This window comes from Microcaecilia unicolor, chromosome 6 (genome assembly GCF_901765095.1).
Source record: "Microcaecilia unicolor chromosome 6, aMicUni1.1, whole genome shotgun sequence".
NCBI lineage: Eukaryota > Metazoa > Chordata > Amphibia > Gymnophiona > Siphonopidae > Microcaecilia > Microcaecilia unicolor.
In genome coordinates, this window is record NC_044036.1 from 11,211,516 (window position 1) to 11,237,446 (window position 25,931).

The 25,931-nt window shown below is 47.9% G+C and overlaps 1 protein-coding gene across 2 annotated transcripts in view; it reads left to right on the top strand.

Moving 5' to 3' along the window:
- Window positions 1-378: 378 nt before the first annotated feature.
- The window catches only part of LOC115472011 (beta-1,4-galactosyltransferase 2-like), a 236,794-nt gene continuing 211,241 nt past the window's right edge, over window positions 379-25,931 (top strand). The window contains exon 1 of one of the 2 annotated variants that reach the window (XM_030206039.1): window positions 379-601. The gene's annotated coding sequence lies outside the window, so the exon portion shown is untranslated. Of the gene's footprint in view, window positions 602-2,200; window positions 2,267-25,931 lie in introns of those variants that run through there. The other variant, XM_030206040.1, reaches the window with a different exon arrangement.

A 25,931-nucleotide genomic window follows, 5' to 3' on the forward strand; every position in this document is an offset into this window, starting at 1 on the left:
AGGGGGGGGGGGGGGGGGGGAGGGAGAGGTGAGGTGGAAGAAAGCAGGAGGAGGAGTGGGCTAGTGGTGGGAGGGGGAGGCAGAACAGAGCGCCCTTCCAGCTGCTTTGATTGCTGCGGCGATCCGTAGCTGCTTTTTCTCTGCTTTTATTTATATCATTTATTATTCGTCTCTTTCTTTTAGGGAGGAATTGGGAGCAGCAGGAGGAGCAGGGAGGGGGGAAGGGGAGCAGGAGGGCTCAACAGCAGCAGCAGGGGAGGAGGAGGGAGAGCAGGGCTTCAGCACAGGAGCAGAAGAGGAGAAAACTGCAGGGGAAGGGGATCCGGAGGGGGGAGGGGAAGATCGGCAGGGAGGGGAGGGGGCAGCGGGGTTGGTACCTCCCCGGCGGGATGTGAAGCGGTGCCGACGGCTGCCGGACGGAGGGACGATGAAGTAACCGGGCGGCAGCATGGTGCGGGCGGCCGAGGAGGAGGCACCGGAGCCGGCCCTGGAGAACCGGAGGAGGAGCGGCGGGCGCAGAGCCGCTCCCGGAGCCAGAGCCATGCAGTGCAGCCGCCGCGGCTAGGAGGCCGGTATCTGTGCAGAGCAGAACCGAACCCGGGTATGTACAGCGGCACATCTGCATGCATCTAACCCGATCCGGGTCTATGCAAATTCAGCCTTAGATACACCTGGAACAGCTGGATCAGTACGGATCCAGACCTGGAACCGAGTCCATAAAACCTGGGACATCTGGATCCGTACAGAACTAGAGCTGAGCATATATCCACCCGGCACATCGGAATCAGAAGGTACTGAACCAGAACTGGAGCCGAGCATGTAACACCTAGGACGTCTGGATCCGTACAGAACGAGAGCTAGAGAACCGAGCATATACACACACACACAACATCTGAGTCAGTACCGACCCAGAACTGGAGCTGAACATATAAAAAGCCTGGGACATCTGGGTCAGTACCGATCCAGATCTGGAGCCCAGTACATAAAACCTGGGACATCTGGATCCGTACAGAACCAGAGCTGAGCATATATCCACCCGGCACATCGGAATCAGAACTGGAGCCGAGCATATAACACCTAGGACGTCTGGATCCGTACAGAACGAGAGCTAGAGAACCGAGCATATACACACACACACAACATCTGAGTCAGTACCGACCCAGAACTGGAGCTGAACATATAAAAAGCCTGGGACATCTGGGTCAGTACCGATCCAGATCTGGAGCCCAGTACATAAAACCTGGGACATCTGGATCCGTACAGAACCAGAGCTGAGCATATATCCACCCGGCACATCGGAATCAGAACTGGAGCCGAGCATATAACACCTAGGACGTCTGGATCCGTACAGAACGAGAGCTAGAGAACCGAGCATATACACACACACACAACATCTGAGTCAGTACCGACCCAGAACTGGAGCTGAACATATAAAAAGCCTGGGACATCTGGGTCAGTACCGATCCAGATCTGGAGCCCAGTACATAAAACCTGGGACATCTGGATCCGTACAGAACCAGAGCTAGAGCAGAGTGTATAAAGCCTGGGACATCTGGATCCGTACAGAACCAGAACTAGAGAGCCGAGCATACACACTCACACAACATCTGAGTCAGTACCGACCCAGAACTGGAGCTGAACATATAAAAAGCCTGGGACATCTGGGTCAGTACCGATCCAGATCTGGGGCCCAGTACATAAAACCTGGGACATCTGGATCCGTACAGAACCAGAACTAGAGAGCCGAGCATACACACTCACACAACATCTGAGTCAGTACTGACCCAGAACTGGAGCTGAACATATAAAACGCCTGGGACATCTGGGTCAGTACCGATCCAGATCTGGAGCGCAGTACATAAAACCTGGGACATCTGTATCCGTACAGAACTAGAGCCGAGCGTACAAAACCCCCTGCACACTTGGGAACAGTGTACGTCCCGCGCTGGCCTGGCTGTAGACACCTGGACCAGCTGCATTTGTGTCCCTGGCAGATGCAGGATCAGATCTAACCCGGGAAGATGTGTGTCTGTGGATGGAGCCAGCGATGCAGCTCGACTGCCAGGAGCCTGACACTCACACACTTCTTCACAATACAATACTTGTAACATTGCGTAAGTGTTGTAAGTAATGCCAGCAAGGCACATGTTCTGGAGCGGATCCAGCTTCTGAGTCCCTCCCGTTTCCGTCTTGTCTGTGTGATCATTTCTGTTCTGACTGGAAGTTTCGCTGACAGCCTCTAAAGTCTCTTCTTCCCCAGGGTCTGGTAAGATGAGCAGGTTCTGGACAGTTGTGACGGGAAAGGAGCTGCGTCGGTTGTCGGGTTGTAGTAGTGCAATTTGCTTGCCTCTTTTGTTAGCAATATCTTTCAGAGCCAGCTTCCTCCCGTTGGTAGCCCTGAGCCCGGAGCTGCCTTCTCATTCCATTTCTCTTCTGGCGGTGTGATCTAAGGGGCAGGTTGATCGTGGTAGAGAATCCAGAGAAATACGTTTGTCAAGTTTTTTTTTTGTTTGTTGTTTTTCCCCTTTCGTATTTGATCAGGAAGGGCAGGGCCAGTATTTTCTCACAGTCTGAGGGGGCTTGTTCAGGAAAGATTTTCACCCATATTCCCCCCCGAATTCTGTAAACTTCGTTAGTGTGAGAAGTCGCACACCAAACTTAATAGCCTTATTGACTGATTATTGGCTATAAATGGACTTAATCAATGCTAATTGGCGCTAATTGGCAGTTACTAGTCTATAAGTTATGCGTGCAAAATCTAGAGAGTGAACGTGCAGGAGGCGTGCACCTGAGAGTGGCATGGGTGGGCCAGGCGTGTGCCTAGCACTTTTGCATACGGGTTCAAGAAAATTAGCCTAGACGCCCATAACTACCTAGAGTTAAGCCTGTTCATTTACAGCAGCCGCTGATCTAGCGTGAGTGCTCGCATCAAATGTTAGATACGTAAATGCAGACTTACGCTAGTATTCTATGATGGCAATTACGCATGCAGATGTCGTTATAGAATCTATGCTTACCCCCTGATTGTATACATCGCACATCGATTTCCGCATGGAAATCTAAGCGTATACCATAACAATGCGCATAACCTCAGTGGTTAACAAGCCAATCAGTTCTGTTAATGGGATGGTAACAAGCAATTATCAGCACTAACTGGCATTAATTAGAATTTACAAGCAGAACTCGCTAACTGCATTCTATAAGGTGGTGCACGTAAATTCTAATGCGCGCTGTCAAAAGGAGGCATGGCCATGAGCGAAGAATGGGTGGGTCATGGACATTCTGAAAAGTTATGCGCATGGTTGTAGAATATACCTGGGCGCCGGTATTTACACCAGTTTTGATTTGGCGTAATTCCTTGTGGGGATCAGCATAAGTGTATTCTATAAACTTCGTGGAAATAGCGTATTCTATAAAATTTGCACAGAAAACATTTCTGCCTAAGCGTATTCTATAAAAATACGCTAAGGCAGAAGTGTTTTCCATGCAAATTTTCCAGGCGCTGTATTTAGAATCTCCCCCTTAACCCGTATCATCCTGGTGTCTTTTAGGCGACCCATAGAGAATTCACCCCTATGTGTCCGGGGGTGGGGGGGGGAATGCTTAGTAAATTAGTCCCCAAGGCAGCAGCAGGTGAAGTGACTTGTCCAGGCTCATCAAAAGCATTTGTGGGTGCAGCAGGATTTGAACCCTGGCTTCCCTGTTATTGAGATAGACATGGGGAAAGCCACGGCTTGTCCTGGGATCAGTAGCATGGAATGTTGCTACTGTTTGATGTTCTACATGGAATGTTGCTACTTTCTGAGATTCTGAATGGAATGTTGCTACTATTTGAGGTTCTACATGGAATGTTGCTACTCTCTGAGATTCTGAATGGAATGTTGCTACTGTTTGAGGTTCTACATGGAATGTTGCTGCTCTTTGAGATTCCACATGGAATGTTGCTACTATTTGATGTTCTACATGGAATGTTGCTACTTTCTGAGATTCTGAATGGAATGTTGCTACTATTTGAGGTTCTACATGGAATGTTGCTACTCTCTGAGATTCTGAATGGAATGTTGCTACTGTTTGAGGTTCTACATGGAATGTTACTTTCTAACTCTTCTTACTCTTACCTATCTATATGTTCCATCTTTGCTTTATCCTTCACTGTCAATTAACATGTTCTTCTACGTATTGTGTTGACATTGTAAGTAGTATACTATGCCATACTTTGTATTTTTATTTGAATATTTTTAGTGCTGTAATTGCCTGTTGCTCATGTTTGATCTATTGTTACTGTATACCGCCTTGAGTGAATTCCTTCAAAAAGGTGGTAAATAAATCCTAATAAATAAATAAATATTTGTGGTTCTAAATGGAGCGTTGCTACTAATTGGGTTTCTGCCAGGTACTTGTGACCTAGATTGGCCACTGTTGGAAGCAGGATACTGGGCTAGATGGACCATTGCTCTGACCCAGTATGGCTATTCTTATGTTCCCTGGTTCTGAGCCAGATGCTGCTGGTTTCAGTTGTAGGAATTTGGGGGGTTGGAATTGGATTAGGTGGCCAACTCATACCAGAGTTAGCATCTGCTGGTTTCGCCCTATCTTCATTCTCTGGTTTCCAAAAGTGATGTTCTTGGTTTATTTAACACTGTGCATTCATGCTACCTCTTTTTGAGGTAGAAGGCTTAGTTACCACTTCTGATGTCGAATGTGTAAGAGGTGGCTTGGATGAGGGTTTTCAGGTAATGTTGAAAACTCAGTTCTAGTAATGTATGGCTAGTGGCATAGCCAGAACTGAGGCGTGATGGGGCCAGAGGCTACCCTGGGTGAGGACAAGGCAGTGTGGCTCGTGACACACCCTCTTGTGCCTCTACCATGGACTGCATGGGCCTTTTCCCATTGGCCCACTCAGGCTCACCAGTGGCTATGCCCCCAGGGCTACCCTGCCACTAGGTGGACCAGGCTTCCTCCTAGTGTGTCACAATTTAGGGGTCAGTGGCATGGCCGGTGAGCAGCAATTTAAAGCTGCAGCTGGCATGGTGTGGGGTCTTGTTTGTGTTCCAGCCCTGTCATGTCTTGCTCCCTCTGACACGAGGTTTGCCGCAGAGAGGGCAGGGTGCAGGAGGTGTTGAACAGGGGCCTGTGCTCAAGGCCCTGCACCTTGCACCTTGCCTTGTTTTGTTTTACATAAGTATAGCCCTACTGGGACAGACCAAAGGTCCATCTAGCCCAGCATCCTGTTTCAAATACCTGGCAAGATTCCAAAGCAGTACAATATATTTTATGCTGCTTGTCCTAGAAATAAGCAGTGGATTTTTCCCCAAGTCCATTTTAAAAATGGTCTATGGACTTTTCCTTTAGGAAGCCATCAAAACCTTTGTAAAACCCTGCTAAGCTAACTGCTTTTACTACATTCTCTGGCAACGAAATCCAGAGTTTAATTACACCGTTGAGTGAAGAAAACTAACTTTTCTCCCCCTTAGTTTTGCTGCTGCTCCTACCCAAACAGAGGTAGGGTGACAGTGGGGATGGAAAGAGGGAGGAGAGAAAGCCCACCTCTTTAACATTGCTTGTGACTCGTAACCACTTGTAACCACCCTCCTCTCTTCCTTCCCGTTCGCATTAATTGATTTGATTTGCTTACTTTATTTTTTTGTCTATTAGATTGTAAGCTCTTTGAGCAGTGACTGTACATAAGTACATAAGTAGTGCCATACTGGGAAAGACCAAAGGTCCATCTAGCCCAGCATCCTGTCACCGACAGTGGCCAATCCAGGTCAAGGGCACCTGGCACGCTCCCCAAACGTAAAAACATTCCAGACAAGTTATACCTAAAAATGAGGAATTTTTCCAGTCCATTTAATAGCGGTCTATGGACTTGTCCTTTAGGAATCTATCTAACCCCTTTTTAAACTCCGTCAAGCTAACCGCCCGTACCACGTTCTCCGGCAATGAATTCCAGAGTCTAATTACACGTTGGGTGAAGAAAAATTTTCTCCAATTCGTTTTAAATTTACCACACTGTAGCTTCAACTCATGCCCTCTAGTCCTAGTATTTTTGGATAGCGTGAACAGTCGCTTCACATCCACCCGATCCATTCCACTCATTATTTTATACACTTCTATCATATCTCCCCTCAGCCGTCTCTTCTCCAAGCTGAAAAGCCCTAGCCTTCTCAGCCTCTCTTCATAGGAAAGTCGTCCCATCCCCACTATCATTTTCGTCGCCCTTCGCTGTACCTTTTCCAATTCTACTTTATCTTTTTTGAGATACGGAGACCAGTACTGAACACAATACTCCAGGTGCGGTCGCACCATGGAGCGATACAACGGCATTATAACATCCGCACACCTGGACTCCATACCCTTCCTAATAACACCCAACATTCTATTCGCTTTCCTAGCCGCAGCAGCACACTGAGCAGAAGGTTTCAGCGTATCATCGACGACGACACCCAGATCCCTTTCTTGATCCGTAACTCCTAACGCGGAACCTTGCAAGACGTAGCTATAATTCGGGTTCCTCTTACCCACATGCATCACTTTGCACTTGTCAACATTGAACTTCATCTGCCACTTGCACGCCCATTCTCCCAGTCTCGCAAGGTCCTCCTGTAATCGTTCACATTCCTCCTGCGACTTGACGACCCTGAATAATTTTGTGTCATCGGCGAATTTAATTACCTCACTAGTTATTCCCATCTCTAGGTCATTTATAAATACATTAAAAAGCAACGGACCCAGCACAGACCCCTGCGGGACCCCACTAACTACCCTCCTCCACTGAGAATACTGGCCACGCAATCCTACTCTCTGCTTCCTATCTTTCAACCAGTTCTTAATCCATAATAATACCCTACCTCCGATTCCATGACTCTGCAATTTCTTCAGGAGTCTTTCGTGCGGCACTTTGTCAAACGCCTTCTGAAAATCCAGATATACAATATCAACCGGCTCCCCATTGTCCACATGTTTGCTTACCCCCTCAAAAAAATGCATTAGATTGGTGAGGCAAGACTTCCCTTCACTAAATCCGTGCTGACTTTGTCTCATCAGTCCATGTTTTTGTATATGCTCTGCAATTTTATTCTTAATAATAGCCTCCACCATCTTGCCCGGCACCGACGTCAGACTCACCGGTCTATAATTTCCCGGATCTCCTCTGGAACCTTTCTTAAAAATCGGAGTAACATTGGCTACCCTCCAGTCTTCCGGTATTACACTCGATTTTAGGGACAGATTGCATATTTCTAACAGTAGCTCCGCAAGTTCATTTTTTAGTTCTATTAATACTCTGGGATGAATACCATCAGGTCCCGGTGATTTACTACTCTTCAGCTTGCTGAACTGACCCATTACATCCTCCAAGGTTACAGAGAATTTGTTTAGTTTCTCCGACTCCCCCGCTTCAAATATTCTTTCCGGCACCGGTGTCCCCCCCAAATCCTCCTCGGTGAAGACCGAAGCAAAGAATTCATTTAATTTCTCCGCTACGGCTTTGTCCTCCTTGATCGCCCCTTTAACACCATTTTCGTCCAGCGGCCCAACCGACTCTTTGGCCGGTTTCCTGCTTTTAATGTATCTAAAAAAGTTTTTACTATGTATTTTTGCTTCCAACGCTAATTTCTTCTCAAAGTCCTTTTTTGCCCTCCTTATCTCCGCTTTGAGCAGTGACTGTCTTTCTTCTATGTTTGTGTAGCGCTGCGTACGCCTTGTAGCGCTATAGAAATGTTAAATAGTAGTAGTAGTAGGAGGAGGAGGAGATATTGCATGAGGGGTGGATAGCGGAGAGAAGGCCTTATGTTGCCCTAGGGTGGGGGGAGAAGAGTACACAGCTGAAGGAGTGTCTAGGGTGTCAGAAGCCCTGTTCGCCTCTAGCATTCCTAATCCATGGCAGAGCTGGGGTTAAAACTGAGGCACAGGGAAATCAAGTGACCTTTTTCTAAGCTCACCCAGCTAGGCAGGAGCCAAGCCTGGATCTGAATTTGGGAATCTTGGCTGCTGTTAATCACAGTTGGAACTCCTCTCCACCCTTTTCCCCCACTTACAGGCTTATCAGCTTAGAGAAAGATGAGGTCACTTCTAAGTTGGGAAAGAACTGGCTTTTCAGAGAACACAGCTGCAGCCCTGCTACCTCCAGGGTTACCTGGCAGGATGTTCATTTTACTGCCTTGTTAGTTATGGAAATAGGGTGTCCTGATGTCCTCCAAGATCAGAATTCCCCCCCCCCCCCCACACCCTCCAGTTTCTCTAATAGCCATTTGGTTTTCTTCCTGGGAAATGAGTTCCTGGAAGCAAGACTGACCTTCCTAATGGGGATTCATTGCGGTTACGTAGACAGCGGAATTCACTGGGGTCTGATAAACCCTTAAAAGAGATGCCCCAAAATGAGGTCTGCATTGTTTAATAATGAATGGCATTTAATGGCAGAAACAGAAGGGGGCATGGCTGGGATTTGCATGTGGTTCCCAATAAGACACTATGGCATGTTTTTTCTTTTCAATAAGAGAATAAATCAGAGGGGTATTTGCCAGATGTAGCATCTTAATCATCAGTATCAATAAAATGATATAAAAATGTGCCTGGGTGAGTGTGCTCAGGTAGCATACTCCACAATTCTTTCATCACTGATCTGAGTCAAAGAAAAATGTATTGATATGATTATTTTCCTCTGAAAATGCAAGTTCTTAATCCTTCTCTCCCCCACCCAGGGGTGTGCTGGTAAATTTTTTAACAACAGGCTTTTTCTCCTGCAGTTGGAAAGGTAGGGGTGGGGGGGGGGGGGAGCAACACTTGACTCTCTCTCCTCCCTCCCTTCCTGCAGGCACGCTAGGCATACCTTTGCTGGCAGCCAATAAATGGACTGCCACCACTCCCAATGTCTTGCTCTGAGCAGCATGCTGGAACTTCTCACACATGCTGGAGAAATCCCAGCCTGCTGCCCAGAGCTGGAAACAAGGAGCGGGGAGCAGCAGCAGTCTATTTACTTGGCTGGCAGGGCTCAGCATCCCCACCAGCAAAGTAAAAGAGAATTCAGCAGGGGGCCCAAGCCCACATTTTGGGAGCCATATGTTAAAGTAGCCATGGAGGGCCCTACTTTAACAACCGGCTCCCAGAATTCTTAAAAACTTAACAACCGGCTCTTAAGAGCCTGTGAGAGCCTGCCCCAGCACACCACTACCCCCACCCCAAGTGGGCCCAGGATGGCATCTTGGTGAAGTGCTTTAATCTCATACATGTCCTGGATAGGCTCCTAATTAATATGCATCTGATTTGTGTTTCCACAGGAGTTCTTGAGGGCAGGGAGCAGGTGTTCGTATGCATGACTCTCCTTACATGTAGATCTGTTTAATGCAAGCAAACTTTCTCGATATGCATGTCTGAATATTCCTCTGATTCTTGCGGAAACCAGAAGTGTGCAAAAATTCATGCACAGAATAGATCCCCATTGCCTCAGCTACAAAAGGAGAGATTATCATGGGTCAAATTTTGTTCAAATACTGGGCCATTTATGCTGCTCGAAAAATTGTGTAGAATGGAAATAAGAGAAGAGGGCTTCTCAGGTGCTCAGTCCATCTAATTCAGGTCTTCAAAAGGTTTCTGGGAGAAAGCTGTTTAGTGACTTTAGTGAATTGGATGTGATTGTTTCAATGTGAGAAAAATTACCACTGAATCCTGCCTCCCCCCCATCCATGTCAGCCTCATGTACCCCCATGCACTGGAGGAGTAGCCTAGTGGTTAGTGCAGCAGACTTTGATCCTGGGGAACTGGGTTCAATTCCAACTGCTGCTCTGGGCAAGTCACGTAACCTCGCATTACTCCAGTTATAAATAAGTGCCTGTATATACTATGTAAATTGCCTTGACTGTAGTTGCAAAAATCACATCAAGGCTGTATATCAAGTCCCATTTCCCTTTCCCTATTTGAGATTCTAGATGGAATGTTGCCAGTGGAGGAGTAGCCTAGTGGTTAGTGCAGCAGACTTTGATCCTGGGGGACTGGGTTCAATTCCCACTGCTGCTCTGGGCAAGTCACTTAACTCTCCATTGCCCCAGGTTCAAATAAGTACCTTCATATACTGTCCTGCTTATTTTCGAAGGAGATCGCCGGCCATCTTCTGACACAAATCGGGAGACGGCCGTCGATCTCCTGAACCCGGCCAAATCGGTATAATCGAAAGCCGATTTTGGCCGGCGCCAATTGCTTTCCGTCGCGGAGCCGGCCAAACTTCAAGGGGGCGTGTCAGTAGGGTAGCGAAGGCGGGACGGGGGCGTGCTTACGAGATGGCCGACTTCGCTCGATAATGGAAAAAAGAAAGCCGGCCCTGACGAGTATTTCGCCGGCTTCACTTGGTCCCTTTTTTTTCAGGACCAAGCTTTAAAAAGGTGCCCCAACTGACCAAATGACCGCTGGAGGGAATCGGGGATGACCTCCCCTTACTCCCCCAGTGGTCACCAACCCCCTCCCACCAAAAAAATAAATAAAATTTTTTTCGCCAGCCTCTATGCCAGCCTCAAATGTCATACCCAGCTCCATGACAGCAGTATGCAGGTCCCTGGAGCAGTTTTTAGTGGGTGCAGTGCACTTCAGACAGATGGACCCAGGCCCACCCCCCCCCCCACCTGTTACACTTGTGCTGGTAAATGGGAGCCCTCCAAAACCCCCCAAAACCCACTGTACCCACATGTAGGTGCCCCCCTTCACCCATAAGGGATATGGTAATGGTGTAGAGTTGTGGGGAGTGGGTTTTGGGGGGGGGATTTGGGGGGCTCAGCACCCAAGGTAAGGGAGCTATGCACCTGGGAGCTATTTTTATTTTTAATTTTTAGAAGTGCCCCCTAGGGTGCCCGGTTGGTGTCCTGGCATGTCAGGGGGACCAGTGCACTACAAATGCTGGCTCCTCCCACGACCAAATGCCTTGGATTTGGCCGGGTTTGAGATCGTCGGCATTAGTTTCCATTATCGGCAAAAACCGATGCCGGCCATCTCAAACCCGGCCATCTCTGACGTTTGGTCGGCCCCAACCGTATTATCGAAACGAAAGATGGCCGGCCATCTTTTTCGATAATACGGTTCGGGACTGCTCTTTGCGGCGCCGGCCAAATAGATGGCTGGCGCCGTTCGATTATGCCCCTCTCACGTAAACCACTTTGAATGTAGTTGCAAAAACCACAGAAAGGCAGTATATCAAGTCCCCTTTTCCATCCATTCCCAGTTCTTCCAGTTTTACTGCTGTTCATCAGTGTGGTCGGCTCCTGTTGACAGGCAGACAGAGGTCACTCAAATCCGAATTAAAACCACTGTTACTAATGTTTGAGATGCCTTAATCAGGCAACTCACAGGCTCTCTATATGTTGGAAAAACAAATAAACTTAGTAACATAGTAGATGACGGCAGAAAAAGACCTGCATGGTCCATCTAGTCTGCCCAACAAGATAAACTCATATGTGCTACTTCTTGTGTAACCCTTACCTTGATTTGTATCTGCCATTTTCAGGACACAGACTGTAGAAGTCTTGCCCAGAACTAGCCCCACCACCCAAACACCAGCCCCGCCTCCAGATCTCCACTAAGCTCCTGAGGATCCATTCCTTCTGCACAGGATTCCTTTATGTTTATCCCACGCATGCTTGAATTCCGCTACCGTTTTCCTCTCCACCACCTCCCGCGGGAGGGCATTCCAAGCATCCACCACTCTCTCCGTGAAAAAATACTTCCTGACATTTTTCTTTAGTCTGCCCCCCTTCACTCTCATATCATGTCCTCTCGTTCTACCGTCCTCCCATCTCCGGAAAAGGTTAAACTGTGCTCAAGCATTTGGTGCAACTTCATTGACCTGTGAATGAGCCCTTCTTACGTTGTCCCCAGGATGCAAAAATCACTCTCCAATGTTAATAACCTCTGGGACCAGCCAAAGGACTTTTGGACTTGCACCTCTGGCCCACACTTCAGTCACTGCAACACCTCATTTGCTCCAACAAGATAGGAAACAGCGGTGACAAATAAAAGCCGAGCTGGTGTTACAGAGATCTAACTAGATGACAATAAAGAGCCTTTATTTTCTTTCTTGCATTAACACACATTACAAAGCAGTAATTTGAGTTAAGTGCATAGATAGGATCTGGGCTCTATTGAGAATAATGGGGCTTGAATTATTTACCAGGCTTTAAATCGTTCACATTATTAAATGAGTCCCAAACTGTCTTATTCCCTACTTCCCTTTTCCTTGGCCTCATTGTCTTAACACCAGCATTGCATATGGAGGATGAATAATCCCTTCATGCTTGTTGCTACTCTGAAGTGTTGGTCTCTATTCCACTCTTCCTAGGGCAGCAATTCTTTTGCAACTCAGATATGCTAGAGGTCTATAAAATAGTGAGTGGAGTGGAACGGGTAGACGTGAATCGCTTGTTTACTCTTTCCAAAAACACTAGGACTAGGGGGCATGCGATGAAGCTACAAAGTAGTAAATTTAAAATGAATCGGAGAAAATATTTCTTCACTCAACATGTAATTAAACTCTGGAATTCATTGCCAGAGAATGTGATAAAAGCGGTTAGCTTAGTGGGGTTTAAAAAAGGTTTGAATGGCTTCCTAAAAGAAAGGGCCATAAGCCATTATTAAGATGGACTTGGGGAAAATCCACTCTTTATTTCTAGAATAAGCAGCATAACATATATTGTACTGTTTTGGGATCTTGCCAGGTACTTGTGACCTGGATTGGCCACTGTTGGAACAGGATGCTGGGCTCGATGGACCTTTGGTCTGTTCCACTATTGCAACACTTATGTTCTTAACTGCAAGAATGGTAGAGAAACATTATGGTCATAAATTGTGTGTCTGAAATTTGCCCTCCAATTCTGCAAAAAGTACTACTACTACTACCTACTTATCATTTCTAAAGCGCTACTAGACGTACGCAGCGCTGTACACTTGAACATGAATAGACAGTCCCTGCTCGACAGAGCTTACAATCTAATTAGGACAGACAAACAGGACAAACAAGAGATAAGGGAATATTAAAGTGAGAATGATAAAATAAGGGTTCTGAACAAGTGAATAAGGGTTAGGAGTTAAAAGCAGCATCAAAAAGATGGGCTTTTAGCTTAGATTTGATGATGGCCAGAGATGGAGCTTGACGTACCGGCTCAGGAAGTCTATTCCAGGCATATGGTGCAGTAAGATAAAAGGAACGGAGTCTGGAGTTAGCGGTGGAGGAGAAGGGTGCAGATAAGAGAGATTTACCTAGTGAACGGAGTTCCCGGGGAGGAATGTAGGGAGAGATGAGAGTGGAGAGGTACTGAGGAGCTGCAGAGTGAATGCACTTATAGGTCAATAAGAGGAGTTTGAACTGTATGCGAAAACAGATAGGAAGCCAGTGAAGTGACTTGAGGAGAAGGCTAATATGAGCATAACGACACCGGCGGAATATTAGTCGTGCAGCAGAATTTTGAACAGATTGAAGAGGAGAGAGATGGCTAAGTGGGAGACCTGTGAGAAGCAAGTTGCAATAGTCTAAGCGAGAGGTGATAAGAGTGTGGATGAGGGTTCTGGTAGTGTGCTCGGAAAGGAAAGGGCGAATTTTGCTGATATTATAGAGAAAGAAACGACAGGTTTTAGCAGTCTGCTGAATATGTGCAGAGAAGGTGAGGGAGGAGTCGAAGATGACCCCAAGGTTACGAGCTGATGAGACAGGAAGGATGAGGGTCTTATCCACAGAAATAGAGAATGGGGGAGGAGGAGAGGTTGGTTTAGGGGGAAAGATAAGAAGCTCAGTCTTGGTCTTGTACCCATGTTCTGCAGCAGGATCAGAAAATAATGTATGTACGTTGTATGTTCAAGTTCACTTTGGGGATTGATATTCACCTGGCAGCGGCAAGCATATTTTTAGCCATCACCGGCATTATTTCTGGATATTCAGTGCCAGGCCATGTCCGGTCAACTATCTCTCATGCCATTAATAGATTTGCAAGATCTCACTGTCTCCTAGATCACTGTCCTACATATTTTATGCAAACTACCCCTTTTAATTTTAAACAAAGGTCAGTCGAATGGCCAACAGTTCCTTGCATTGGGTAGGTTTCCTCGATCTATGGGAGAAATTATTCTGATCTCTATTGTCAAAGATTTAATAGTCTCTTCTTCACTGGTGTCCAACTACAGACCGGCTGCGTCTATTCCTGTTTTGTAAAGTTGATGGAAGGTTTGGTTGCTGTACAGTTAAGGGATTGTCTGGACAAATTTGATAGTCTACATAGTTTGCAGTTGGGATTTCGAGATGATTTTAGTACTGAGACCACAATTTGACTTTTGCTGGCCACAGGTCAACAGGCACTTGTTTTACAACTCGATTTATCAAGTGCTTTTGACCTTTTGGACCATGCCTTACTGCTGCATCTACTGAGTAACTCTAACCTTTTCCTTGTCTGAAGCCTTTTCTTTCTTTCTTCACTTTTAGTGCTGGTCTTAATCAAGGTGTCTCCAGCCCTACCCATTCTGCTGGAGACATGTTGATTAAGACCACCCCTAGAAGTGAAGAAAGCAAGAAAAGGCTTCGGACAAGGTTAGAGTTACTCAGTAGATGCAGAAGTAAGGCATGGTCCAAAAGGTCAAAAGCACTTGATAAATCGAGTTATAAAGCAAGTGCCTTGACTTAGTATTCACGTCATCCCAACTCACTGTTCTCCCTTCTTCTCTTCTTAACTTTCCTCTACCCTAGTCTGACCACCTTCTGGTTACCTTCTCTCTTCCGGTCCCTCTCCTCCTCCACGCAGTACTCATGCCCTCAACGATACCTTTTGCTCAAAAATTTCTAACGCCATTCAACTTTTACCCCCTCAGTCACCTTCTCTTCCCCTTTCTCAGCTTACTCGTGACCTACTACTACTACTACTTAGCATTTCTCTCTTCTATCCTTGGCACTCTTGCTCCTCTTCTTCCACTCACACCTCCTGCCTCAAATCTACTCCATGGTTTTCTCCTGCTCTTAAACTTCTTCATGCCCACCTTCGCCGTGTTGACTATGCTGAGGCTAATATGCGGAATCTCAAGAGGTATAAATAAATACCGCTTTGACCAGCAGAGTGTTGTCCTGGTTTCAGGGTTTTCTGACGATGCGATCCTATAGAGTTAAAATGGATGATGCCTTCTCTGGTAGTTGGTATGCAAGATGTGATGTGCCGCAGGATCTCCGTTGTCACCTATGTTATTTAATGTTCTGTTGGCCTCTCTGGGGAGGATACTTGAATTTGAAGGCTTTAAAATTTTGATATACGCCGATGTTCAATTCTAGTCACCGTATCTCAAAAAAGATATAGTGGAATTAGAAAAGGTGCAGAGAAGGGTGACGAAAATGATAAAGGGGATGGGACGACTTCCCTACGAGGAAAGGCTCAAGCAGCTAGGGCTCTTCAGCTTGGAGAAAAGGCGGCTGAGGGGAGATATGATAGAGGTCTGTAAAATAATGAGTGGAGTTGAACGGGTAGATGTGAAGCGTCTGTTCACGCTTTCCAAAAATACTAGGACTAGGGGGCATGCGATGAAGCTACAATGTATTAAATTTAAAACAAATCGGAGAAAATGTTTCTTCACTCAACGTGTAATTAAACTCTGGAATTCGTTGCCAGAGAATGTGGTAAAGGCGGTTAGCTTAGCAGAGTTTAAAAAAGGTTTGGACGGCTTCCTAAAGGAAAAGTCCATAGACCATTATTAAATGGACTTGGGGAAAATCCACTATTTCTGGGATAAGCAGTGTAAAATGTTTTGTAGTTTTTTGGGATCTTGCCAGGTATTTGTGATCTGGATTGGCCACTGTTGGAAACAGGATGCTGGGCTTGATGTACCTTTGGTCTTTCCCAGTATGGCAATACTTATGTACTTACAACATTACTGTCATAATTCTAGTCCCTTCAGGCTTATCAAATGTGGTTCTTAGGGTTAAATACTGTATTTCATTAATCGCTAAATGGATAGTTTAATCAAACTCAAATTTCTTCTGATAGGATCAAAGGACAAGATTGATTCCATTTTTAGTTATAAATTGGAATCCACCTTGAAAATACTAGGGGTAATTTTAGACCGTAATCTAACATTAGAATCACATGTCCAGCAACTGAGAAGAAATTGTTTCTGGACAATGAGAAAACTTAGACGAATTAGAACATGTTTGACACAAGAACACTTTGGATTGATTGTGCAGGATTTCATTTTATCTAAATTAGATTACTACAACATTACGTACACAGGATGTACAAAGGACCTGTTTAAAGAAACTGCAGACGGTGCAGAATGTTCCGGTAAGACTGATTTACTCAAGTAGGAAATCTGATCGATTGACTCCCCTGTATATTCAGCTTCATCGGTTGTCTATAGAGGCCAGAGTATTGTTTAAATTATACTGCAAGGAATAGCTCCTGTCTATATAATTCGTTTACTTGATTTTTTTTATATGTCTTCCGCAAGCATTCTTTACGATCTTTGAACCATCTATGTTTTCCAGATCCTAAAGGGATAAGATCAAAGAGACATTATAGTTCTCTCTTTTCCTATCAGGAAATATAAGAAAACAGTATAATTTTATTTAGAAAAATGATAAAACTATTTTTTTTTTTGGTGAATGTCACTTCTGAACTGATGTAATCTAGATTTTATTTTCAGAAGGGTATTTTTTTTAGTTTTTTTGTGTTTTACATGTGATCTGCTTTGATCTCATTCTCCTTGATATTCAACCAGTGGTGTTCCTTGGCCGGCTGCCACCCGGGGCAGATCGCCGCTGCGCAGCTCCCCGGTGCAGTGTCGTATCCCCCGGGTGCAGCGGCGTCCTCCCCGGCGCATCACCTCAAACTCTTCCCTCCCGGGTGAATTGCTCTTACCTCCTGGGGTGCTGGGGTGGCTGTCGGCTCTGCCAGTTCCCTGCTCTGTACCCTGGAACAGGAAGTAATATCGTAGGGAACTGGTGGAACCACCCTGCTCCTTCTGCCCTGGAACAGGAAGTAACATCATAGGGAGCAGGGAACCGGTGGAACCACCCCGCTCCCTCTGCCCCGGAACAGGAAGTAACATCATAGGGAGCAGGGAACCGGTGGAACCACCCCGCTCCCTCTGCCCTGGAACAGGAAGTAACATCATAGGGAGCAGGGAACTAGTGGAGCCGCCATGCTCGTTCTGCCCCGGAACAGGAAGTAACATCATAGGGAGCAGGGAACCTGTGGAGCCGCCATGCTCTCTCTGCCCCGGAACAGGAAGTAACATCATAGGGAGCAGGGAACCTGTGGAGCCGCCATGCTCTCTCTGCCCCGGAACAGGAAGTAACATCATAGGGAGCAGGGTACCGGTGGAACCGCCCCGCTCCCTCTGCCCCAGAATAGGAAGTAACATCATAGGGAGCAGGGAACCTGTGGAGCCGCCATGCTCTCTCTGCCCCGGAACAGGAAGTAACATCATAGGGAGCAGGGTACCGGTGGAACCGCCCCGCTCCCTCTGCCCCGGAACAGGAAGTAATATCATAGGGAGCAGGGAACCTGTGGAGCCGCCCCGCTCCCTCTGCCCTGGAACAGGAAGTAACATCATAGGGAGCAGGGAACCTGTGGAGCCGCCATGCTCTCTCTGCCCCGGAACAGGAAGTAACATCATAGGGAGCAGGGTACCGGTGGAACCGCCCCGCTCCCTCTGCCCTGGAACAGGAAGTAATATCATAGGGAGCAGGGAACTAGTGGAGCCGCCATGCTCGTTCTGCCCCGGAACAGGAAGTAACATCATAGGGAGCAGGGAACCTGTGGAGCCGCCATGCTCTCTCTGCCCCGGAACAGGAAGTAACATCATAGGGAGCAGGGTACCGGTGGAACCGCCCCGCTCCCTCTGCCCCGGAACAGGAAGTAATATCATAGGGAGCAGGGAACTAGTGGAGCCGCCATGCTCGTTCTGCCCCGGAACAGGAAGTAACATCATAGGGAGCAGGGTACCAGTGGAACCGCCCTCTGCCCCGGAACAGGAAGTAACATCATAGGGAGCAGGGTACCGGTGGAACCGCCCCGCTCCCTCTGCCCCGGAACAGGAAGTAATATCATAGGGAGCAGGGTACCGGTGGAACCGCCCCGCTCCCTCTGCCCCGGAACAGGAAGTAATATCATAGGGAGCAGGGAACCGGTGGAACCGCCCCGCTCTCTCTGCCCCGGAACAGGAAGTAACATCATAGGGAGCAGGGAACCGGTGGAACCGCCCCGCTCTCTCTGCCCCGGAACAGGAAGTAACATCATAGGGAGCAGGGAACTAGTGGAACCGCCCCGCTCCCTCTGCCCCGGAACAGGAAGTAATATCATAGGGAGCAGGGAACTAGTGGAGCCGCCATGCTCTCTCTGCCCCGGAACAGGAAGTAACATCATAGGGAGCAGGGTACCAGTGGAACCGCCCTCTGCCCCGGAACAGGAAGTAACATCATAGGGAGCAGGGTACCGGTGGAACCGCCCCGCTCCCTCTGCCCCGTAACAGGAAGTAATATCATAGGGAGCAGGGTACCGGTGGAACCGCCCCGCTCCCTCTGCCCCGGAACAGGAAGTAATATCATAGGGAGCAGGGAACCGGTGGAACCGCCCCGCTCTCTCTGCCCCGGAACAGGAAGTAACATCATAGGGAGCAGGGTACCGGTGGAACCGCCCCGCTCCCTCTGCCCCGGAACAGGAAGTAATATCATAGGGAGAAGGGTACTGGTGGAGCCACCCTGCTCCCTCCGCCCTGGAACAGGAAGTAATATCATAGGGAGCAGGGTACCGGTGGAACCGCCCCGCTCTCTCTGCCCCGGAACAGGAAGTAACATCATAGGGAGCAGGGTACCGGTGGAACCGCCCCGCTCTCTCTGCCCTGGAACAGGAAGTAACATCATAGGGAGCAGGGAACCTGCGGAGCCGCCATGCTCCCTCTGCCCTGGAACAGGAAGTAACATCATAGGGAGCAGGGTACTGGTGGAGCCACCCTGCTCCCTCCGCCCTGGAACAGGAAGTAACATCATAGGGAGCAGGGAACCTGCGGAGCTGCCATGCTCTCTCTGCCCTGGAACAGGAAGTAACATCATAGGGAGCAGGGTACTGGTGGAGCCACCCTGCTCCCTCCGCCCTGGAACAGGAAGTAACATCATAGGGAGCAGGGAACCTGCGGAGCCGCCATGCTCTCTCTGCCCTGGAACAGGAAGTAACATCATAGGGAGCAGGGTACTGGTGGAGCCACCCTGCTCCCTCCGCCCTGGAACAGGAAGTAACATCATAGGGAGCAGGGAACCAACGGAGCCAACAGCTACGCGGCTTCTTCCTGCAGCCGCCCCCCCCCCCCCCCCCCCCGCAGCATGCACCCAGGGTGGACCGCCCCACCCTCGGTACGCCATTGTATTCAGCACTATTTAACTGGCCAGGAACGGCTCCTGGCCACTTAAATAACATTTAGCCAGCTAAAAGTTAATATTCAGTGCAAAATAGACATTTATCTCTGCTGAATATTAATGCTTACTACATATTCTATATATCATGCTGAGATTTCCGTGCAGAAATCAAAGCGTATTCCATAACAATGCGCATAACTTAATTAGTTAACAAGCTAATCAGTGCTGATAAATTTAATGCAAACAAGCAATTAACACTAATTGGCATTAATTAGAATTTACGTGCACTACTGTCTAAGCGTATTCATAAATTCTAAGTCGCATAGTTGAAAAGTGGGCGTGGTTATGGTGTGGAATGGCCGGGTCATGGATGTTTCTAAAATCTATGTTCGTTGTTCTAGAATACACCCGCTTCGTACCTAATGTAGGCATCGGGAATTACACCAGGTTTTAGTTGGTGTAATTGACTACAACTAAATTTAGTTGCGTGGACTGGCACTTGGTGTATTCTCTATACCTCGTGGACATTTAGGCCTATTCTGTAAAATGTAGGCGTACTTTAGAGAATACGCCTAGGCGTATTTCTTTTCTGCGCAAGTAAGCCATCTCCAGATTTTCTGTGGTGCTTAACCTCACAGTAGCTGAAAATCTGGTGAGACTACTGTGGCAGTTTCCAGTTAATGCAGGGAGGTCTGATAGATAAGATAGAGGTCTATAAAATAATGAGTGGAGTTGAACGGGTAGATGTGAAGCGTCTGTTCACGCTTTCCAAAAATACTAGGACTAGGGGGCATGCGATGAAGCTACAATGTAGTAAATTTAAAACGAATCGGAGAAAATGTTTCTTCACTCAACGTGTAATTAAACTCTGGAATTCGTTGCCAGAGAATGTGGTAAAGGCGGTTAGCTTAGCGGAGTTTAAAAAAGGTTTGGACGGCTTCCTTAAGGAAAAGTCCATAGACCATTATTAAATGGACTTGGGGAAAACCCACTATTTCTGGGTAAGTAGTATAAAATATTTTGTACTTTTTTGGGATCTTGCCGGGTATTTGTGATCTGGATTGGCCACTGTTGGAAACAGGATGCTGGGCTCGATGGACCTTTGGTCTTTCCCAGTATAGCAATACTTATGTCTGGGTTTGCAGTTGTGTCAGTGTCAGAATTTATCTGGTTAGCAGGGATATTCAATCCGCTAACTGGGTAACCGCCCGGATAAAGAGCACAGCACAAAGGCCGCCCTAATTTTATTTGGACAGTAATCCGTGCCCTAGCCTAAATATCATCTGGCACCCAGATAACTCCTGGCCGCTGGATATTTAGATTTTCAGTACTGATGCCCTGATTAGGCTCAGCATTGACCATCTGGCTCATTTACTGCCCGTGGCAGTCGGCACCTGACTGCTGCAGGCCGAATATCGAGACTTTTATTTAATATAATAAACCTGGTGAAAACTGACAAGGCTGATCGGGAAGAGCCAGGGTTTAATGCTGAAAAGCAACCTCAAAAAGGTGCGTTTATTAGGTGAGACTTTAGTTTGGCCAGAGAGGAAGTGCGACAAGCCCGCTCGGGGAAAGCTCTTCAGGCGTATGGTGCAGGAAGGTGGAAGGCCAGGGTTGGGAGTTGGTGTCAGAGGGGAAAGGCAGCTTTCCCAATGAATAGAGTTTGTGAGGACTGAGATGAGAAAGGAGAGGCAGGGAAGAGCCACAGAATAAATGTGTTTGAGCAGGAGAAGCTTGGACTGCATGCAGAAGTGGGTGTGTGCAGCGATATGAGGAGAGGGGTGACCAGGTTCTAATGATGTTAGAGCTGTGGTTTTGAACCTCACCCAGCCAAACAGGGTCGCGGGATATCCGCAACGAAGATGCATGAGGTAGATCTGTAGACAAAGGGAGGCGGTGCATGCAAATCTATCTCATGCATCTTCATTGCGGATATCCTGAAAACCTGACTGGCTGGCTGTGCCCTGAGGACTCGGCCAAGGGCCACTGCATTAGAGGAAGCAAAGTTACACAGCTCAGTTGCGAATCAGTCTAGTGCTTTCCTGCCAGAAGGGATTTTTTTTTTTGTTACATTTGTACCCCGCGCTTTCCCACTCATGGCAGGCTCAATGCGGCTTACATGGGGCAATGGAGGGTTAAGTGACTTGCCCAGAGTCACAAGGAGCTGCCTGTGCCTGAAGTGGGAATCGAACTCAGTTCCTCAGGACCAAAGTCCACCACCCTAACCACTAGGCCACTCCTCCACTCTGATGCATTTTAGCGGTCTTAAAGATAAAGAAATGGCTTGATTTAGCAGTGTTTTGAATGACAGGGAACATAACTGCTCTTTGTGATTGTGACTTAAATTACATCTATTATCCCGGTCTTACAAATTGCATTGAGCACTTTTGTGGATACTGTTCTTGTGATTTGGGACAGCTGTCTAGACGGTAGGGTTTAATTTTTTGCTTTTGCCCAGATATTTCTTCCAGCTCACTTGGAATTAGGCACAGGGAACCTGTGCCTGGAATTTCCATCCATTTTGTACTGTTTTGCTTCCCTTTTAAGTCTGCCCTCAAGGTGAAGGTCCCTGAACAGGTGTCACAAACCCATGTGCTGTTGAGGTCCCTGAGTCTGACTGCTAGGTGTCACTGCTGAGCAATGACCAAAGGCTTTGTATCGCTCCATGGTGCGACCGCATCTCGAATATTGTGTTCAATTCTGGTCACCCACATCTCAAAAAAGATACAGTGGAATTAGAAAAGGTACAGAGAAGGGCGACGAAAATGATAAAGGGGTTGGGACGACTTCCCTATGAGGAAAGGCTGAAGTGGCTAGGGCTCTTCAGCTTGGAGAAAAGGCGGCTGAGGGGAGATATGATAGAGGTCTATAAAATAATGAGTGGAGTGGAACAGGTAGACGTGAATCACTTGTTTACTCTTTCCAAAAATACTAGGACTAGGGGGCATGCAATGAAGCTAGAAAGTAGTACATTTAAAACGAATCGGAAAAAATATTTCTTCACTCAACATGCAATTAAACTCTGGAATTCGTAGCCAGAGAATGTGGTAAAAGCGGTTAGCTTAGCAGGGTTTAAAAAAGATTTGTATGGCTTCCTAAAAGAAAAGTCCATAGACCATTATTAAAATGGACTTGGGGCAAATCCACTGCTTATTTCCAGGATAAGCAGCATAAAATGTATTGTACTGTTCTGGGATCTTGCCAAGTACTTGTGACCTGGATTGGCCACTGTTGAAAACAGGATGCTGGGCTTGATGGACCTTTGGTCTGTTCTGTTATGGCAATACTTTTATACTTATGGCCTTTGCTCCTCCTGGAGGCTGTAAATGTTGCCCCTGGATTATCCCTTCCTCAAATGGCGGCATCAGGAATCAAACTTGCATCCCTCTGCATGGCACTACGCAGCACTACCTGTGAGCGATTTAACCCTGTCTTGTTGGTGCTTGACCGTTGTCTGCGGTGTTATCACCGATCCCCAGTACATTGTGCTTTTAAATGTGAGACTGGATGTTGCGGTCTGTTTGAGAAGAAAATCCTAGAAGCAGCTACAACTGTCAGACGCAGAGATCCTTTTCAATATGTGAACAAATCATGCAGCAGGATCGTCTTATGGAATAAGAGGGTGGGATCATCAGAATTTGGAGCAGGTGGCTGCCCGTCTCCTCTTGGCCTGTCTTCCTCTGTCTTCCAAACTTACCGTATATACTTCTTTCTCCCCCAGTTTGAGCAAAAGGGTTTGGGCAGTGCTATAGCAAACCCGTCCAAAAGCTTCAGCCTTCCTAGCTCAGAAAGAAGCCCAAAATCTATTTCTGTAATGGGCCTCACAGAGCCCAGCGATAAAACAGTGTCCATTGGGCTGCTCGGTTCTCATTGCTGACAGCCTTCCATCACTCAGCTCTGCCTGCTGCTTTGCAGTTAATCAGGTCGTTCGTAATTTGTGGATCAATTATGCATATAAAGTGGCTTCCTGCGCTGTGCTCTCCATACTAACGCCAGACAAGGGCGTAAACACAGGAACCGAACAAAGGGAATGAGCGATCTGGAGCTGCCTCTTCAAAGGACTTGTGTTTGACTTCATTTCCATGTGGAGGCTCCAATGAAATTCACTTTGTCTCCATACTGGAGGGCCGGAGGAAGGGGCTGATCAGCAGAAACTGGACACAGAGCCAGGCCAGGACTGAGCGAGAGGAGAGGTGCAAAGGAAGGCAGCAAACAGCAATTGTTGCATTTTTGCTGCCGAAAATGGTTCCCAGTTGCTGGGGGGGGGAATCTGAATCGCAGGTCCTAGGTGTCGGGGTGAGGGGTGATTTTGCTGTGAATTTTTTTCCTCACTTGCCTGTTGGCTTGGCGCTCTGGGGCGCTGGGTATCAGTGTGCTCCACCCGGCTTTCTCTTGTCCTTGCCCAGCTCTGCTGAGTCCTGGGGTTGAGCCAACCTCTCGTGTGCCGGTTTTGTCCTCAGGCTCCGCACACTGAGCTGCTTTGCTGAGGGACAAACTGCCCTGCTGTTGTATTACAGAAAATTAATTAAGCAGTATGTAAAGATGGCCACCCAAGTCCCTTCTTTAGATGTAGAAACAGAGATAAAGACCATGTAGCCTATCCAGTCTTTCCATCCATGCCATCAACTCTCCCATCCATACTTATCCTAAGCTTTCTTGAATTCAGATACAGCCTTTGTCTCCACCACCTCCACCAGGAGGCCGTTTCATGAATTCACCACCGTTATCCCTAGGTTATTTCTGAGTCTGTCCCCTTTCGCCTTCATGGTGGAAAGACGAAAAAAATTAGATCAGTAAAAAATTATTTTATTAAATGACAACCAAATATTCAAATCAGCCCGGCACTGGCTGTGTTTCGCCCAACTGGGCTGCGTCAGGGGCTACACAGTGTTCTTTAAAAGTCGAGTTGACAAATGTACGGAAGTCTGAGATCATGAATCTTCCAAAATACAATTCTAAAATGCTGAATTGTGAAGGGTGCAGAACGGTACTTACGTCACTATCTTTTATGATTCATTCGGTTCATGCTGTTTATTTACTGCACATTTGTCATCTCGACTTTTAAAGAACATTGTGTAGCCCCTGACGCAGCCCAGTTGGGCGAAACACGGCCAGTGTCGGGCTGATTTGAATATTTGGTTGTCATTTAATAAAATAATTTTTTACTGATCTGCTTTTTTGTCTTTCCATCTTGGAGTTTGCAGATAGTAACATAGTAGATGGCGGCAGAAAAAGACCTGCACGGTCCACCCAGTCTGCCCAACAAGACAAACTCACATGTGCCATTTTTTGTGTATACCTTACCTTGATTTGTACCTGTCTTTTTCAGGGCACAGACTGTATAAGTCTGCCCAGCACTATCCCCGCCCCCCAACCACCCGCCCCGCCTCCCACCACCGGCTCTGGCACAGACCGTATAAGTCTACCCAGCACTATCCCCACCTCCCAACCACCAGCCCCGCCACCCACCACCGGTTCTGGCACAGACCGTATAAGTCTGCCCAGCACTATCCCCGCCTCCCAAACACCCGCCCTGCCACTCACCACCGGCTCTGGCACAGACCGTATAAGTCTGCCCAGCACTATCCCCGCCTCCCAACCACCAGCCCCGCCACCCACCACTGGCTCTGGCACAGACCGTATAAGTCTGCCCAGCACTATCCCCGCCTCCCAACCACCCGCCCCGCCACTCACCACCGGCTCTGGCACAGACCGTATAAGTCTGCCCAGCACTAGCCCCGCCTCCCAACCACCAGCCCCGCCACTCACCACCGGCTCTGGCACAGACCGTATAAGTCTGCCCAGCACTATCCCCGCCTCCCAACCACCAGCCCCGCCACCCACCACCGGTTCTGGCACAGACCGTATAAGTCTGCCCAGCACTAGCCCCGCCTCCCAACCACCAGCCCCGCCACCCACCACCGGTTCTGGCACAGACCGTATAAGTCTGCCCAGCACTATCCCCGCCTCCCAAACACCCGCCCTGCCACTCACCACTGGCTCTGGCACAGACCGTATAAGTCTGCCCAGCACTATCCCCGCCTCCCAACCACCAGCCCCGCCACCCACCACTGGCTCTGGCACAGACCGTATAAGTCTGCCCAGCACTATCCCCGCCTCCCAACCACCAGCCCCGCAGACCGTATAAGTCTGCCCAGCACTAGCCCCGCCTCCCAACCACCAGCCTTTCTGTTTTCTTGGACCCTCCCTTTCACCTTCATCCTATGCCCCCTCATTCCAGAGCTTCCATTCAGTTGAAAGACAGACGCCTCTTGTGCGTTTATGCCACATAGGTATTTAAATGTCTCTATCATATCTCCCCTCTCCCGCTTTTCTTCCAAAGTATACATATTGAGATTTTTAAGTCTGTCCCCCCCCTCCGGCGCATCACCTCAAGACTCCCCCCCCTCCCGGGTGCATTGCCTCTTACCAGTGGCGTAGGAAGGGGGGGGGGGCGGGAGGAGCGGTCCTTCCCGGGTGCACGTGCTCGGGGGGTGCCGGCCCCGCTGGTTCCCTGCTCCCTCTGCCCCGGAACAGGTTGCTTCCTGTTCCGGGGCAGAGACAGCAGGGAACC